Source organism: Somniosus microcephalus, unplaced genomic scaffold (genome assembly GCF_052327205.1).
Source record: "Somniosus microcephalus isolate GS21.2 unplaced genomic scaffold, FLI_Smic_1.0 scaffold1, whole genome shotgun sequence".
In the NCBI taxonomy this organism is placed as follows: domain Eukaryota; kingdom Metazoa; phylum Chordata; class Chondrichthyes; order Squaliformes; family Somniosidae; genus Somniosus; species Somniosus microcephalus.
In genome coordinates this window covers 4,819,883-4,836,771 of record NW_028225188.1, presented here as the reverse complement: position 1 = coordinate 4,836,771, position 16,889 = coordinate 4,819,883, and the positions used below count along the sequence as shown (strand labels likewise).

Genomic DNA, 16,889 nt, shown 5'->3' with positions numbered 1-16,889 from the left:
ATAACCTCGCATTTATCCACATTATATTGCATATGCCATGCCCAACCTGGAGTTTCTCGGCATCCTCCTCACAGCACACGCGCCCACCCAGCTTTGTGTCGTCTGCAAACTTGGAGATATTACATCTAGTTCCATCGTCCAGATCATTAATATATATTGTGAATAGCTGGGGTCCAAGGACCGATCCCTGCGGTACCCCACTAGTCACTGCCTGCCACTCGGAAAAAGACCCGTTTCTTCCAACTCTTGGCTTTCTGTCTGCCAACCAGTTCTCTATCCAAGTCAAAACCTTGCCCCCAATCCCATGTGCCTTAACTTTACACGCTGTCGAACGCCTTTTGGAAATCCATGTACACAACGTTAACCGCATTGCCATCAACCCTCTCTGTTACCTCATCAAAAACCTCAATCAGAATCAGAGCGTGCGGTCCCGGCGGACGTGCGCCAGAACTCCGGCACCAGGAAACCCAGGGTGCAGCGCCTCCCCCATCCGAGCCGCCGCTTCCTGGTTTCTTCAGCTGGTTCCACCGAGTCCAACTCGGGACAAAGGACAGGAGCCAGGCTCCCAGAATGGCCCGCGGCCCCGGGGAGCATGCGCACTCTCAGCGGGGAAATCAGCGCGTTGGATAGAGCGGTTTCTGGGGCGCGGGGAATTGTGGGTGCTGCGGCCACCATTAGTCAGCGGCTGTCGGGAAGAGTTTTATTGCAGGTGACGGAAGTCGGTCCCTGGCCGCCTGTGTAGGTCTTTTTGTTGCAGCAGTTTGAGCTGGAGTGGAGATGGAGGAGAAGCTGCTGGGTTTTCGATGGAATCTGGAACAGTACCCATGGATTGGAGGGTAGCTAATGTTACCCCACTATTCAAAAAGGGTGGTAGAGAGAAAACGGGAAATTACAGACCGGTAAGCCTGACATCAGTAGTGGGGAAAATGCTGGAGTCTATTATAAAAGATGTAATAACAGAGCACTTGGAAAACAGTGACAGGATTGGACAAATTCAACATGGATTTACAAAAGTTATATTGTGCTTGACTAATCTATGGAATTTTTTGAGGATGTAACTAGTAAAATAGATAAGGGCGAACCAGTGGATGTGGTGTAATTGGACTTTCAGAAGGCTTCGATAAGGTCCCACATAAGAGATTAGCGTGTAAAGTAAAGGCACATGGGATTGGCGGGCAAGGTATTGACTTGGATAGAGAACTGGTTGGCAGACAGAAAGCAAAGAGTTGGAATAAACGGGTCTTTTTCTGAATGGCAGGCAGTGACTAGTGGGGTACCGCAGGGATTGGTCCTTGGACCCCAGCTATTCACAATATATATTAATGATCAAGACAAGGGAACTAGATGTAATATCTACAAATTTGCAGACGACACAAAGCTGGGTGGGCGTGTGTGCTGTGAGGAGGATGCCGAGAAGCTCCAGGATGATTTGGACAGGTTGGGTGATTGGGCAGAAGCATGGCAGATGCAATATAATGTGGATAAATGTGAGGTTATCCACTTTGGTGTCAAAAACAGGAAGGCAGATTATCATCTGAACGGCAATAGATTGGGAGAAGGGGAAGTGCAACGAGACCTGCGTGTCCTTGTGCACCAGTTGCTGAAGGTAAGCATGCAGGTGCAGCAGGCAGTTAAGAAGGCAAATGGTATGTTGGCCTTCATAGCGAGAGGGTTTGAGTACAGGAACAAGGATGTCTTGCTGCAGTTGTGCAGGGCCTTGGTGAGACCACACCTTGAGTATTGTGTGCAGTTTTGGTCGCCTTATCTGAGCAAGGATATTCTTGCCATGGAAGGAGTCCAGCCAAGATTCACCAGGCTGATACCTGGGATGGCAGAAATGATGTATGAGGAGAGATTGGGTCGATTGGGCTTGTACTCGCTGGAGTTTAGAAGAATGAGAGGGGATCTCATTGAAACTTATAAAATTCTGGCAGGACTGGACAGACTGGATGCAGGGAGGATGTTCCTGTTGATCGGGGAATCCAGAACCAGGGGCCACAGTCTAAGGATAAGGGGTAGGCCTTTTAGGACAGAAATGAGGAGCAATTTCTTCACCCAGAGTGGTGAACCTGTGGAATTCTCTACCACAGAAGGCAGTAGAGGCCAATTCATTAAATATATTCAAGAAGGAGTTGGATACATTTCTTAAGGCTAAAGGGATCAAGGGGTATGGGGAAAAAGCAGGGACTGGGTACTGAACTTTGATGATCAGCCATGATCGCATTGAATGGCGGAGCAGGCTCGAGGGGCCGAATGGCCTACTCCTGCTCCTATGTTCTATGTTTCTATCTCTTATGTGGGACCTTATCAAAAGCCTTCTGAAAGTCCAAATACACCACATCCACTGGTTCTCCCTTATCTATTTTACCAGTTACAGCCTCAAAAAATTCCAGTAGTCAAGCATGATTTACCTTTTGTAAATCCATGTTGACTTTGTCCGATCACTGTTTTCCAAGTGCTCTGCTATTAATGTCTTTTATAATGGACTCCACCTTTTTTGAACAGTGGGGTAACATTAGCTACCCTCCAATCCATGGGTACTGTTCCAGAGTCTATCGAATTTTGGAAGATGACCAGCCATGCATCTACTATTTCTAGGGCCACTTCCTTAAGTACCCTAGGATGTAGATTATCTTCTATGTTTCTATGTATTCAATCTTTCCATGTAGCTGAACTTCTCTAGTCCTGGCAACATCCTCGTAAATCTCCCGTCTCGAGCAGTCACAACTTTCCTGCAATGGGGCGAGCAGAACTGCACGCAGCACTCTAGCCGGCGGCCTAACTGCTGTTTTGTACAGTTCAAGCAGAACCTCCCTGCTCTTACATGATACAGAGAGAGGCACTGCCCCTTTAAATACCTGGGGGGGGGGGCACCCATTCCCCTTTAAATGGCCAAGCTATTGTTTTTGTTGAAAAGGGGCAGCAGTCCCCTTTGACTCACCCCCCGACCCTCTCACCCACCACAAATACTCACAAGAGAGAGAGAGAGGAGGAAGAATGCTGGTCTTTGTCCCTTTAAAAGTGGCTGCCCACCAAAATGTTCACAGCACCAGGGCTCTTTGTTCTGGATAAAAGTCAAAAAGAGAAAAGGTTCACTTATTTTTAAATGAATGCAGTTGATGAACAGCCTTGCAATAAAGGTAATGCAAAGGAATAAACGCTCACAAGCTGGGTTTTTCCCACCCCCTCCTCCCCCTTCCCTTTAACAGCTCCTGCAGACCATGAAAGCAGGAAAGCGGCCTGCAGCCCACCGAGGTCCCGCCCCCCTCCGTCCCGCGCCGCCATTGGTTGGAGGACCGTCAGCCCGCCCGGTCCTCCCAGCGTTTTCCGCGCTCCTGATTGGCCGGGTGCCTCGCGTCAATCAAACCCCCCTCCGATTACGCGCTGACGCCAGCACGCAACGCCCAGGGGTCGGTTGGATCGGCGCACGCCACCGCAAGGTAAAAAAAAGACACCCCACACAAAGGAGGAAAAACAAAAACAATAATAATCGCACTTTAGAGGGGAGGAGGTTGGGGCAATTAATGAGTGTTTTCAATTTGTTTCGCAAAAAAAAATATTTGAAAAGGTTCCCAACGGTGCGAGGCGGGCTGCGCATGCGCTCGAGCCAGCCTTTGACTCCCCCACGTGGGCCCGGGGGCCGGACACGCCCACTTGCCTTCCCCTGCACCAATCACAGCGCGGGCAGGTGCAACACCAGGCTGCCAATGCGCCTGCGCGGGGCCTCCGAGGTGCAGCCGGAAATCCGGGCCCGGGGAAGAGGGGGAATCAGCGGCCGGGTAAAGTCAAGTCTTGGGGAATCGATTTAAATCGAGGTGAGGGGGGAGCGGAGAGCGAGATTATAAAGTAAAAGACGAGAAAAACCAAAATAACAACAGAAAATGCTGGAAAAACTCAGCAAGTCAGGCAAACATCCGTGGAGAGAAATTTGAGTTGACGTTTCGGGTTTGACCCTTCTTCAAAACTGGAGAGAAAAGGAACTAGATCGAAGGCAGGGCTGCGATCGGACAAAAGAATAAAAGAACCAAAAGAAGTAAAAGAGATTAGAAGCTAGACGAGATGGTAATAGGCTGTGATTAGGTGTAAAGTGTACTGGCAGGGCAAAAGATAGCTGCCAGGTGTGAGAGAGAAACAAAAGGAAAGGGGGGGGGGGGGGCGGGAAAGGAAAGGAGTGGAAAAATATAAGTGAAAATGAAATAGGGGCCGAGGTTATGATCTGAAATTGTTGAACTCGATATTGAGACCGGAAGGCTGCAGAGTGCCTAATCGGAAGATGAGGTGCTGTTCCTCGAGTTTACGTTGAGCTTCCGTGGAACAATACAAAAGGCCAAGGACGGTGAAGTCCGAGTGGGAGTCGGGCGGGACCTCCGCAGACGCCGAACGGAGCGGATTGAACCGCGCGGGGTGGCGGAGTGAGCTGGAACAATGTGATTCTGACTGACGGGAGCGCTGACCAATAGGAAGAGGGCTGAGCTGGGAGGACTGAACTGGGCGGCCTGGACCTCCAACAAATGGCGGCGCGGCAAGGGGGCGGGGCCTCCTCTCCAGCTCAGGTGCGCTGGGGCCGATTGTGACGCGCTGTCCCCAGGTGAGAGCAGCTCAGTCAGCACAGAGCTGGGGCTGGAATCTGGGAGAGGGGCCGCAGGCAGCGGGCCTGGCAAAGGGGCACAAGCTTCACAATACAAGCTGCTTTCAAATGCACAATTGTTTCCTACACACAGCCTGGGTCACTCTGCAAAACAAACTGTTTAACAATTCATCATAACTCCCCTGCTTTAGGAGAGGCGTAGAGTGCAAAAGCAAGGAAGTTATGTTGAAACTGTTTCAAAGACTGGAGTCAGCTGTGGCTCAGTGGATAGCAGAGTCAGAAGGTTGTGGGTTCAAATCCCGCTCCAGGGACTTGAGCACATAAAGCGAGGCTGACAGTCCAGTGCGGTGCTGAGGGAGCGCCGCACTGTCGGAGGGGCAGTACTGAGGGAGCGCCGCACTGTCGGAGGGGCAGTACTGAGGGAGCGCCGCACTGTCGGAGGGGCAGTACTGAGGGAGCGCCGCACTGTCGGAGGGGCAGTACTGAGGGAGCGCCGCATTGCCGGAGGGGCAGCACTGAGGGAGCGCCGCACTGTCGGAGGGTCAGTACTGACGGAGCGCCGCACTGTCGGAGGGTCAGTACTGAGGGAGCGCCGCACTGTCGGCGTGGCGGCGCTGAGGGAGCGCCGCACTGTCGGAGGAGCAGCGCTGAGGGAGCGCCGCACTGTCGGAGGGGCAGCATTGAGGGAGCGCCGCACTGTCGGAGGGGCAGCACTGAAGGAGCGCCGCACTGTCGGAGGGGCAGTACTGAGGGAGCGCCGCACTGTCGGAGGGGCAGTACTGAGGCAGTGCTGCGCTGTCGGAGGGGCAGCACTGAGGGAGCGCCGCACTGTCGGAGGGGCAGTACTGAGGGAGCGCCGCACTGTCGGAGGGGCAGTACTGAGGGAGCGCCGCACTGTCGGAGGGGCAGTGGATGTGGTGTATTTGGATTTTCAAAAGGCTTTCGATTAGGTCCCGCATAAGAGATTAGCGTGTAAAGTTAAGGCAAATGGGATTGGGAGCAAGGTATTGGCTTGGATAGAGAACTGGTTGGCAGACAGGAAGCAAAGAGTTGGAATAAACGGCTCTTTTTCCGAGTGGCAGGCAGTGACTAGTGGGGTACCGCAGAGATGGCTCCTTGGACCCCAGCTATCACAATATATATTAATGATCTGAATGAGGGAGCTAGATGTAATATCTCCAAGTTTGCAGACGACACAAAGATGGGTGCGTGTGTGTGTTGTGAGGAGGATGCTGAGAAACTCCAGTATGATTTGGACAGGTTGGGTGATTGGGCAGAAGCATGGCAGATGCAATATAATGTGGATAAATGCGAGGTTATCCACTTTGGTGGCAAAAACAGCAAGGCAGATTATTATCTGAATGGCAATAGATTGGGAGAAGGGGAATTGCAACCAGACTTGGGTGTCCTTGTGCACCAGTCGCTGAAGGTAAGCATACAGGTGCAGCAGGCAGTGAAGAAGGCAAATGGTATGTTGGCCTTCGTAGCGAGAGGGTTCGAGTACAAGAACAAGGATGTCTTGCTGCAGTTGGACAGGGCCTTGGTGAGACCACACCTTGAGTATTGTGTGCAGTTTTGGTCGCCTTATCTGAGGAAGGATGTTCTTGCCATGGAGGGAGTGCAGCGAAGATTCACCAGACTGATACCTGGGATGGCAGGAATGACGTACGAGGAGAGATTGGGTCGATTGGGCTTATACTCGCTGGAGTTTAGAAGAATGAGAGTGGATCTCATTGAAACTTATAAAATTCTAACAGGACTGGACAGACTAGATGCAGGAAGGATGTTCCTGATGGTCGGGGAGTCCAGAATCAGGGGTCACAGTCTAAAGATAAGGGGTAAGCCATTTAGGACAGAGATGAGGAGGAATTTCTTCACCCAGAGAGTGGTGAACCTGTGGAATTCTCTACCACCAAGCTCGCACAGATAGCAGTGTGATAATGACCAGATAATCTGTATTGGTGATGTTGGCTGAGTGATAAATATTGCCCCAGGACACAGGGAGAACTCCCCCTGCACTTCTTAGGTTTTTAAACTGTCATTCGAGTTTCCCTCCCTCTATTGTGAAGGGCGGGTATCCGCTGGGATACAGTCCCACAGTCACTGGTTGCCTTCTAGTGCTCCTCTGAGTGGCCAATGTGTGAGAGTGTGCAGTGATTGTTGGCAGCCTATTCAACCTTGGGGGCATCACAGACAAAATCAAACCCCCTTTGCAGACTCGGCCTTTGCTGCTGGGGGGTGACTGGACAGTGATCAGTAGCAGGAGCCCAGGGCACTGAGGCTAACTGCAGTCTCCCCAACTGCATCCCAGGCTGGGATCAGCTGAGCTCCCACACAGTGTGCAACTGGAATGTGCAACCTATCCTGGGGAGCGGGGGAAAGGGAGGTCAAGGGTCAGCACCGAATGTCAGTCAACCTTGACCCCCAGACTCCCTCACTGATAGAATCATAGACATTTACAGCACAGGAGGAGGCCATTTGGCCCATCTTGTCCGTGCCGGCCGACGAAGAGCTATCCACCCTTATCCCACTTTCCAGCACTTGGTCCGTAGCCTTGTAGGTTACGGCACTTCAAGTGCATATCCAAGTACTTTTTAAATGTGATGAGGGTCTCTGCCTCTACCACCCTTTCAGGCAGTGAGTTCCAGACCCCCACCACCCTCTGGGTGAAAACATTTCCCCTCAAATCCCCTCTAAACTTCCGACCAATTACTTTAAATCTGTGCCCCCTGGTTATTGACCCTTCTGCTAAGGGAAATAGGTCCTTCCGATCCACTCTATCTAGGTCCCTCATAATTTTATACACCTCAATTAAGTCTCCCCTCAGCCTCCTCCGTTCCAAAGAAAACAACCCCAGCCTATCCAATCTTTCCTCATAGCTAAAATTCCCCAGCCCAGGCCACATCCTCGTCAATCTCCTCTGCACCCCCTCTAGTGCAATCACATCCTTCCTGTAATGTGGTGACCAGAACTGCACGCAGTGTTCTAGCTGTGGCCTAACTAGTGTTTTATACAGTTCAAGCATAACCTCCCTGTTCTTACATTCTATGCCTTGGCTAATAAAGGCAAGTATCCCGTGTGCTGTCTTAACCACCTTATCTACCTGTCCTGCTACCTTCAGGGATCTGTGGACATGCACTCCAAGGTCCCTCTGATCTTCTGCACTTCTCAGTGTCCTACCATTTATAGTGTATTCTCTTGTCTTGTTAGCCCTCTCCAAATGCATCACCTCACACTTCTCCAGATTGAATTCCATTTGCCACTGTTCTGCCCACCTTGTAAAGTATGTGTCTATACTTAATTCAATAATGAAGAGACAGCTTGGAAGATTCAACATAGGTCTTTACTTCATACCAACAGGCGGGAACTGAGGGGAAATCAGTGCCCACAATACTATTTATACCCCTATGGCCAGGGGTGGTACTACGGTATCACTACGCCCTACAAAGTAGTGCTGCCCTGGCCATAGGTCTAAAGCAACATACATATTACATACACAACATTCCTCCCCTTTTAATTAAAACGTACCCGTGCAATTAAGTCAATGGATGCCCCATAATTAGGGCTAATAACATTTGGTAACACAATCTGCATAACATATTTACATCAAGAGTTGTCTACTTATATACATATAAGCAGAAACAGGTTATAGATTCAGTCTCTGAGGAGGCCTCCTGTCTCGACTAGGATAACGTCTTTCTCTAGTCGGTCTCGGTGTAGGCGGCGGTACTTCCGTCACCCCTTCATCGCTGGACTCGTCGGTGTCTGATGGCACATCCTGTGCCGTGGAGATCACTGGAGTGCTGAACTCCTCGCAATCCTGAGACCTCTGTAACGACGAGCTGGGCCATGATTCCACTGTAACAATGTGCTGAGACGTTTGAGGTAGTGAATCAGTTGGGTTTCTGGACTCCACAAGTTGATCAGCATGTCGTCTGATTATGCCTTCCCCTGTCTCAACTGTGTACATCAAGGGTCCCTGGCGGGCCTTTATCGTACCAGACCGCCACTTTTCCTTCCTATAATCACGGGCCAACACTTGCTGCCCCACCTCGAAGCTCCGTGTCTGTCTGTCAGGAGCCCTACGAAATACTCGGTTTTCCTCATCTCTCCGAATGTTTGGTTTGAGCAATTCAAGGTGAGACCTTAACCTTCTATTAAAGAACATGACGGTGGGGGCCTGGTTGGTCACCGTATGTGCAGCATTACGGTATGCGAATAGGAAGTTGTCCACCTTGTGTTGTAGTGGCAACCTTTCCTCTCCCATCGCCTTGATGGCCTTTTTAAAAGTCTGTACAAATCGCTCTGCCAGCCTATTTGTAGCCGGATGATATGGTGCGGACGTATAATGTCGCACTCCATTCCTTTTTAGGAATGCTTGAAATTCTTCTGCCACAAATTGTGGCCCATTGTCCGAACAGACTTGCTCGGGCACCCCATTTCGGGCAAAAATGGTCCTTAAGACTGCGACCGTCTTTTCGGCTGTCGTTGATGACATCTTTATGACCTCCGGCCATTTTGAATGGGCATCCACTACAATGAGGAACATCGCATCCAGGAAGGGGCCAGCGAAGTCCACATGGATCCTTTGCCACGCCGTTGAGGGCCACTCCCACGGATGTAGTGGGGCTTGTGGTGGTACGTTCTGTACCATCTGGCATCCTTGGCACGCTTTTGCTACTTCCTCAATGTCCCTGTCAATGCTGGGCCACCAGACGTAGGCTCTGGCGAGGCTTATCATTTTGACACCCCCCAGATGACCTTCGTGTAAGTCCTGCAACATTTAATGTTGTAATTTTTGAGGGACCACTACCCTGGCTCCGCACATCAATGTGCCCCAGCAGACGGACAACTGGTCCTTCCTTGCCGAGAACGCCGGCAATGATGCGTCACCCTGCGCTGGCCAGCCTTTCACGGTTAATTCGTAAACCCTTGCCAATGTCGGGTCGTTCCGTGTTTCCCGCTCGATACATTGGCTGGTGATGGGCAAGCGTTCCATAACAGCCGTATGATATATTTCCACGGGGTCCTGTACTATCTCTTCGATCTCGGTAGGCAAGGGTAGCCGCGACAGGCCATCCGCATTGCCATGCTGTTTGGTACCCTTATATTCGATAAGGTACTGGTGTGCTCCTAAGAACAGTGACCATCTCTGTAGCCTTTGGGCCGTCATCAGGGGCACCCCTTTTGTTGGATTAAATATCGACACCAACGGTTGATGATCCGTCAGTAGTGTGAAACGTTGCCCATGCAGGTAGTGGTGGAATTTTTTTACACCCCACACCAGACTGAGGGCCTCCCTGTCGATTTGCGCATAGTTTCTTTTGGCTGTAGTTAACGACCTTGAGGCAAATGCTATTGGCCTCTCCGTCCCGTTGGGAAATTTGTGTGACAACACTGCCCCTATACCGTACGGGGAGGCGTCACATGCCAACCTCATTGGCATTTTTGGGTCAAAGTGTGCGAGCACCTCCTTTGATGTGATGAGTTGTTTACCCTTTTTAAAAGCAGCCTCACACGCTTCGTCCCAATTCCAGGAGACTCCCTTTTGCAGCAATGAATTTAGTGGATGTAAAATGGACGATAAGTTCGGGAGGAACTTATGGTAATAGTTTATAAGGCCTAAGAATGATCGTAACTGAGATACATTCTCAGGGGGCGGGGCCTTCGCTACTGCCTCAATCTTTTCTGGGGACTTATGCAGGCCTTCCCTATCTATAATGTGACCACAGTATGAGATACATTCCTGGAAAAACTCACATTTCTGCTTGTTCGCCCTGAGTCCGTATTGTTGTAACCGCAGAAGTACTCGCTCCAGGTTAGCGAGGTGGTCGTTATCCGTTTGTCCTGTCACCAGGATGTCATCCAGGTAGCATTGCGTTCCTGGAATGCCCTGTAGGGCCTATTCCATGGTCCTCTGCCATATTGCCGGGGCGGACGCCACACCAAATACCAGGCGATTGTACTGGTACAATCCCTTGTGTGTGTTAATCGTTAGGAGCTTTTTCGAGTCCTGCTCCACCTCCATCTGTAAATAAGCTTGGCAAAGGTCAATCTTGGTAAAGTGTCTACCCCCAGCTAACGATGCGAATATGTCTTCTATCCGCGGCAGCGGATACTGTACCGTGTGCAGGACTGGGTTAATAGTTATCTTAAAATCCCCGCAAATGCGAACCTTCTTTGGTTCCCCTGGTGTGTTATTTGCAGATTTCTTTATAACTGGGACGATGGGCGTGGCCCACTCGCTCCACTCAATCTTTGTAAGGACGCCTGCACTCTCTAAGGCGTCCAGTTCTGCTTCCACCGCTGGCCGAATGGCATAAGGCACCGGTCTGGCCTTACAAAACTTGGGGTTTGCGTCTTGAGCAATAGTTATTTTTGCTCTAATGTCCTTTAAGGTCCCCAGCCCTTGTTGGAACACCTCTGGCGTTTTTGCCAATAGTTTCGACAGCCTGCTTGTAATGGTTGTCTCATCCGTGGTGGTCTCTACTTTTATCTCGTGTATCGACTTCCAGTCGAAATGGATTTTTCTTATCCATTCCCTACCCAAAAGTGGTGGTCCACCGTTTGGTAGGACGTATAAATAAAGTCCTGGCACTTTTCTGCCGTTGTATTTAACTGTTACTTGCATTTTTCCCTTCGGGTAAACTTTTTGTCCCGTATATGTTTTTAATTTAATTTCCGTATCCTTTAAGGGAATGCTTTTGAACAGCCTGTTATAATCTTGTTCATTAATTACTGATAGGGCTGAACCCGTGTGCAGCTCCATATTAACTTCGACACCTGCTACCGTCATTTTAACCCACATTGTGCTGTGGTCCTCCGTTTTGTCTACACCATATAACTTGAGACATCCTAGACCTTTAGGCTCTGCTTTTGTGCCTTCCTGTGACTCGTCTGAGCTACTGTCAGACATCTTATGTATTGTTGTCCTTGCCTTGGTACTGCTCGGATTGCCCCCACGATTGGGTTTGGTACCAGACCGACAAACTTTCGCTATATGCCCCTTTTTCCCACACTGCCGGCATATTTTATCACGAAACCAACAATTACTTTGGTCGTGGGTGGTTTTGCCACAACGGTAGCATTTACCTTTGTGAAGTGTCACCTCATGGGTGTCATAGCCGGTTGTGTTTTGTCGTATTTGGGCCGCACCCTGTGCTGCTGCTTCATGGGCCGATGCTATTTCAATCGCCTGATCTAGGCTGAGCTGTTTCTTGGCTAGCAACCGTTTACGTGTATTCTCATTTAACATGCCACAGACAAATCTGTCTCTGATCGCGTCCGTCAATATGGCTCCAAACTGGCAATATTTGGACAACCTTCTGAGTTCAGCTAAATAGGCTGCCTGTGACTCATCATTCCTTTGGTCGCGTCTGTAGAAGCGGTACCTTTCCGCTATAAATGGTGGCTTAGGGTTTAAATGTTCCCTTAACGTATCAACAATTTGGGCGTACGTTTTGTCCGCTGGCTTTTCTGGAGTAAGAAGATTTCTCAGCAGCCCGTATGTTTTTGCCCCCATGAAATTTAATAAGGTTGCTACCTTTTGGTCATCTTCCACCTTGTTTACTATGCAATAAAGTTCATGCCTTTCGATATAGGCCTCCCATTCTTCTGTGTCCTCCACAAATGGTGCCAACCACCCGTCTTTAGCCATTTTTAACTGCTGAAGAGAAAAAAAAACTTCTCCCCTTTTGTCCACTAGATGGCGTGCTAGTCCTCGTGGCTCCGCTTATTCCCCAGTTCGCCTGCCCGTTCTTTGCAGCACCCGTTCCCCGGGAAGGATTTCAGTTACCTGGCCCTGGGTGGACTTTTGCCCCGTGGCTGGCGCGCCCCTCTCTGTTGCTGCTGCTCTTCTCGTACCTGTAGCGCTGGTCAATTTCCTTTGGTCGCCGCTGGGCTCTGCACCTTTCGTACCTGTAACGCTGGTCGATTTCCTTTGGTCGCCACTGGGCTCTGCACCTCTCGTACCTGTAGCGCTGGTCGATTTCCTTTGGTCGCCACTGGGCTCTGCACCTCTCGTACCTGTAGCGCTGGTCGATTTCCTTTGGTCGCCACTGGGCTCTGCACCTCTCGTACCTGTAGCGCTGGACAATTTCCTTTGTCGCCACTGGGCTCTGCACCTCTCGTACCTGTAGCACTGGTCAATTTCCTTTGGTCGCTGGGCTCTGCACCTCTCGTACCTGTAGCGCTGGTCAATTTCCTTTGGTCGCCGCTGGGCTCTGCACCTTTCGTACCTGTAGCGCTGGTCAATTTCCTTTGGTCGCCGGGCTCTGCACCTCTCGTACCTGTAGCGCTGGTCAATTTCCTTTGGTCGCTGGGCTCTGCACCTCTCGTACCTGTAGCGCTGGTCGATTTCCTTTGGTCGCTGGGCTCTGCATCTTTCGTACCTGTAGCGCTGGTCAATTTCCTTTGTCGCCACTGGACTGTGCACCTCTCGTACCTGTAGCGCTGGTCGATTTCCTTTGTCGCCACTGGGCTCTGCACCTCTCGTACCTGTAGCGCTGGTCGATTTCCTTTGGTCGGCGCTGGGCTTTGCACCTTTCATACCTGTAGCGCTGGTCGATTTCCTTTGGTCGGCGCTGGGCTTTGCACCTCTCGTACCTGTAGCGCTGGTCAATTTCCTTTGGTCGCCGGGCTCTGCACCTCTCGTACCTGTAGCGCTGGTCAATTTCCTTTGTCGCCACTGGGCTCTGCACCTCTCGTACCTGTAGCGCTGGTCAATTTCCTTTGGTCGCCGCTGGACCCTGCACCTCTCGTACCTGTAGTGCTGGTCAATTTCCTTGGTCGCCGCTGGGCTCTGCACCTTTCGTACCTGTAGCGCTGGTCAATTTCCTTTGTCGCCACTGGGCTTTGCACCTCTCGTACCTGTAGCGCTGGTCGATTTCCTTTGGTCGCCGCTGGACCCTGCAGGCTGGCTGGTAACAACAGGTCAATTTCCTTTTCTCTCCGTACTGCTGCCGTTCCTTTGTTGCACCGTGTACTGGTGAGTTCGAACGTTACTCGTCGCCAGTGTAAAGTATGTGTCTATACTTAATTCAATAATGAAGAGACAGCTTGGAAGATTCAATGTAGGTCTTTACTTAATACCAACAGGCGGGAACTGAGGGGAAATCAGTACCCACAGTACTATTTATACCCCTATGGCCAGGGGTGGTAATACGGTATCACTACGCCCTACAAAGTAGTGCTGCCCTGGCCATAGGTCTAAAGCTACATACATATTACATACACAACGGTTCTCCTTAAGCAAAGAAGATTAAGAGGAGATTTGATAGAGTTGTTCAAAATCAGGATGGATTTTGAGAGAGTAAATAAGGAGAAACCGTTTCCAATGGCTGAAGGGACAGAAACCAGATTTAAGGCGATTGGCAAAAGAACCAGAGGTGACATGAGGAAACAGATTTTTACACCAAGTTGTGATCTGGAATGCGCTGCCTGAAAGGGCGGTGGAAGCAGATTCAATATTATAATTCAAAAGAGATTGAGATGAATACTTGAAGGGAAAACATTTACAGGGCTTTGGGGAAAGAGCAGGGGGAGTGGGATTAATTGGATCGCTCTTTCAAAGAGCCGACACAGGCACGATGGGCCGAATGGCCTCCTTCTGTGCTGTATCATTCTATGATGCTATTCTACACAGACACGCACACATACAGTCAGACAGACACAGATACTCACTAAAATACAGTCAGACACACACTCACATTTTTTCTGCATGAACTTTTATTATTAATTTCAAAGACTTTACGAAAAAGGTGGGAATGGTGGGCGGAGGGCTCTTAAAGGGACAGGGACTCTCCTTTTCAATGTGATTTTCATTAAAGGGACCGAGCCACTCCTTGCCTGTGGAGGAGCAATTTTAAAAGGACAGCGTCTCGAAATCAGGTGCTGTCTGCGTGTGAACCACCTCCTCCCAATTTCCTGCCGAGCGATCCCTGCGGGCACCACTCCACTCTAGGAGTGGCTCATAGAATCAGACAGCACAGAAGGAGGCCATTCAGCCCATCGTGCCTGTGCCGGCTCTTTGAAAGAGCTCTCCATTTAGTCCCACTCCCCCTGCTCTTTGCCATAGCCCTGCAAATTTTTCCCGTTCAAGTATTTATCCAATTCCCCAGTGAACGTTATTATTGACTCTGCTTCCACCGCCCTTTCAGGCAGCGCATTCCAGATCACAACAACTCGCTGCGTCAATAAAATTCTCCTCACCTCGTCGCTGGTTCTTTTGTCAATGACCTTATATCTGTGTCCTCTGGTTACCGACCCTCCTGCCACTGGAACCAGTTTCTCCTTATAAGCTACAGCTATACAAAGCCCTGGTTAGACCCCAGAGAGTGATAGGGTCATAACGGCACAGAAGGAGGCCATTTGGCCCATCGAGTCCGTGCCGGCTCTCTGCAGAGCAATCCAGTCAGTCCCATTCCCCTGCTCTATCCCCGTAGCCCTGCAAGTTTATTTCCCTCAAGTGCCTATCCAGTCTCCCCTTGAAAACATTGAGTGTCTCCGCTTCCACCACTTCCGTCGGCAGCAAGTTCCAGGTCATCACCACTCACTGCGTAAAAAAGTTTTTCCTCACGTTCAACCTGTATCTCTTGCCCAAAACCTTAAATCTGTGTCCCCTAGTCCTTGTACCATCAACTAGTGGGAACAGCCTTTCCCCGTCTAGCCTATCCACACCCGTCATAATCTTGTACACCTCTATCAAATCACCCCGCAACCTCCTTTGCTCTAATGAAAACAAATCTAGCTTCTCCAAACTGTCCTTGTAGCTAAGATCCCCCATCCCCGGAACCATTCTGGTAAATCTCCTCTGCACCCTCTCAAGGGCCTTCACATCCTTCCTAAAGTGTGGTGACCAGAACTGGACACAATATTCCAGTTGTGGCCTAACCAGCGCTTTATAAAGGTTCAGCATAACTTCTCTACTTTTGTACTCAATACCTCTATTTATGAAGCCCAAGATCCCATATACTTTGTTAACCACTCTCTCAATATGTCCCGCCACCTTCAGGGACCTACGCACTGTAACTCCCAGGAACTCCCTGGAGCACTGTGTACAGTTCTGGGCACCGCACCTCAGAAAGGGTATATTGGCCTTGGAAGGAGTGCAGCACAGATTCACCAGAATGTTACCCGGGCTCCAAGGGTTAGATTATGAGGGAGAGATTACATAAACTAGGCTTGTGTTCCCTGGAATCTAGAAGGTTAAGGAGTGATTGAGGATTTTGAAAGGAATTGGGAGAGTAGATAGAGAGAAACTTTTTCCGCCGGTAGGGGAGTCGAGGACAAGGGGACATCACCTTAAAATCAGAGCCAGGCCATTCAGGAGAGAAGTTGGGAAACATTTCTTCACACAGGGTGGTAGAAGTATGGAACCCTCTCCCACAGGAAGCAGTCGATGCCAGCTCAATTAATCATTTGAAATCCGAGAGCCATAGATTTTTGCTAGACAAGGGAGCAAAGGGATATGGAGCCAAGGCAGGTGGGTGGAGTTAAGACACAGATCGGCCATGATCTCATTGAATGGCAGCACGGTGGCATAGTGGTTAGCACTGTTGCCTCACAGCGCCAGGGACCCGGGTTCGAATCCGGCCTCGGGCGACTGTCTGTGTGGAGTTTGCACATTCTCCCCGTGTTTGTGTGGGTTTACTCCGGGTGCTCCGGTTTCCTCCCACAGTCCAAAAATGTGCAGGTTAGGTTGATTGGCTATGATAAATTGACCCTTAGTGTTTGGGGGGATTAAATACGTGGGGTTACAGGGATAGGGTGGGATATGTGTTGGTGTAGGGGTTACGGGGATCGGGTGGGATATGTGTCGGTGCAGGCTCGATGGGCCGAAATGGCCTCTATCTGCACTGTGGGGTTTCTGTGATTCTGTGAACAGGCCGGAGGGGCTGAATGGCCTCCTCCTGTTCCCATGCTCCTATTTACTCTATCAAAACCCTTCCTGTTCTGAACACCTCTGTTAAATCTCTGCTGCACCTTCTCTGCTCCAAGGAGAACAATCCCAGCTTCTCCAGTCTCTCCACGTAACTGAAATCCTCTGTGTATTTGTCGTGGGGCAGCAGGCTATAGCAAACAGCTTTCTTAAGAACATAAGAAATAGGAGCAGGAGCAGGCCATTCGGCCCTTCGAGCCTGCTCCGCCATTCAATAAGATCATGGCTGATCTTCTACCTCATCTCCACCTTCCCGCCCAATCCCCATATCCCTTGATTCCCCATGAGTCCAAAAATCTATCGATCTCAGCCTTGATTATACTCAATGACTGAGCCTCCACAGCCCTCTGGGGCAGAGAATTC

At 50.2% G+C, this 16,889-nt stretch overlaps 1 pseudogene; it reads right to left on the bottom strand.

Annotated features, from left to right (window-relative positions):
• Positions 1 to 13,136, bottom strand: part of LOC147084183 (uncharacterized) — a 58,753-nt pseudogene extending 45,617 nt beyond the window's left edge.
• Positions 13,137 to 16,889: the final 3,753 nt, after the last annotated feature.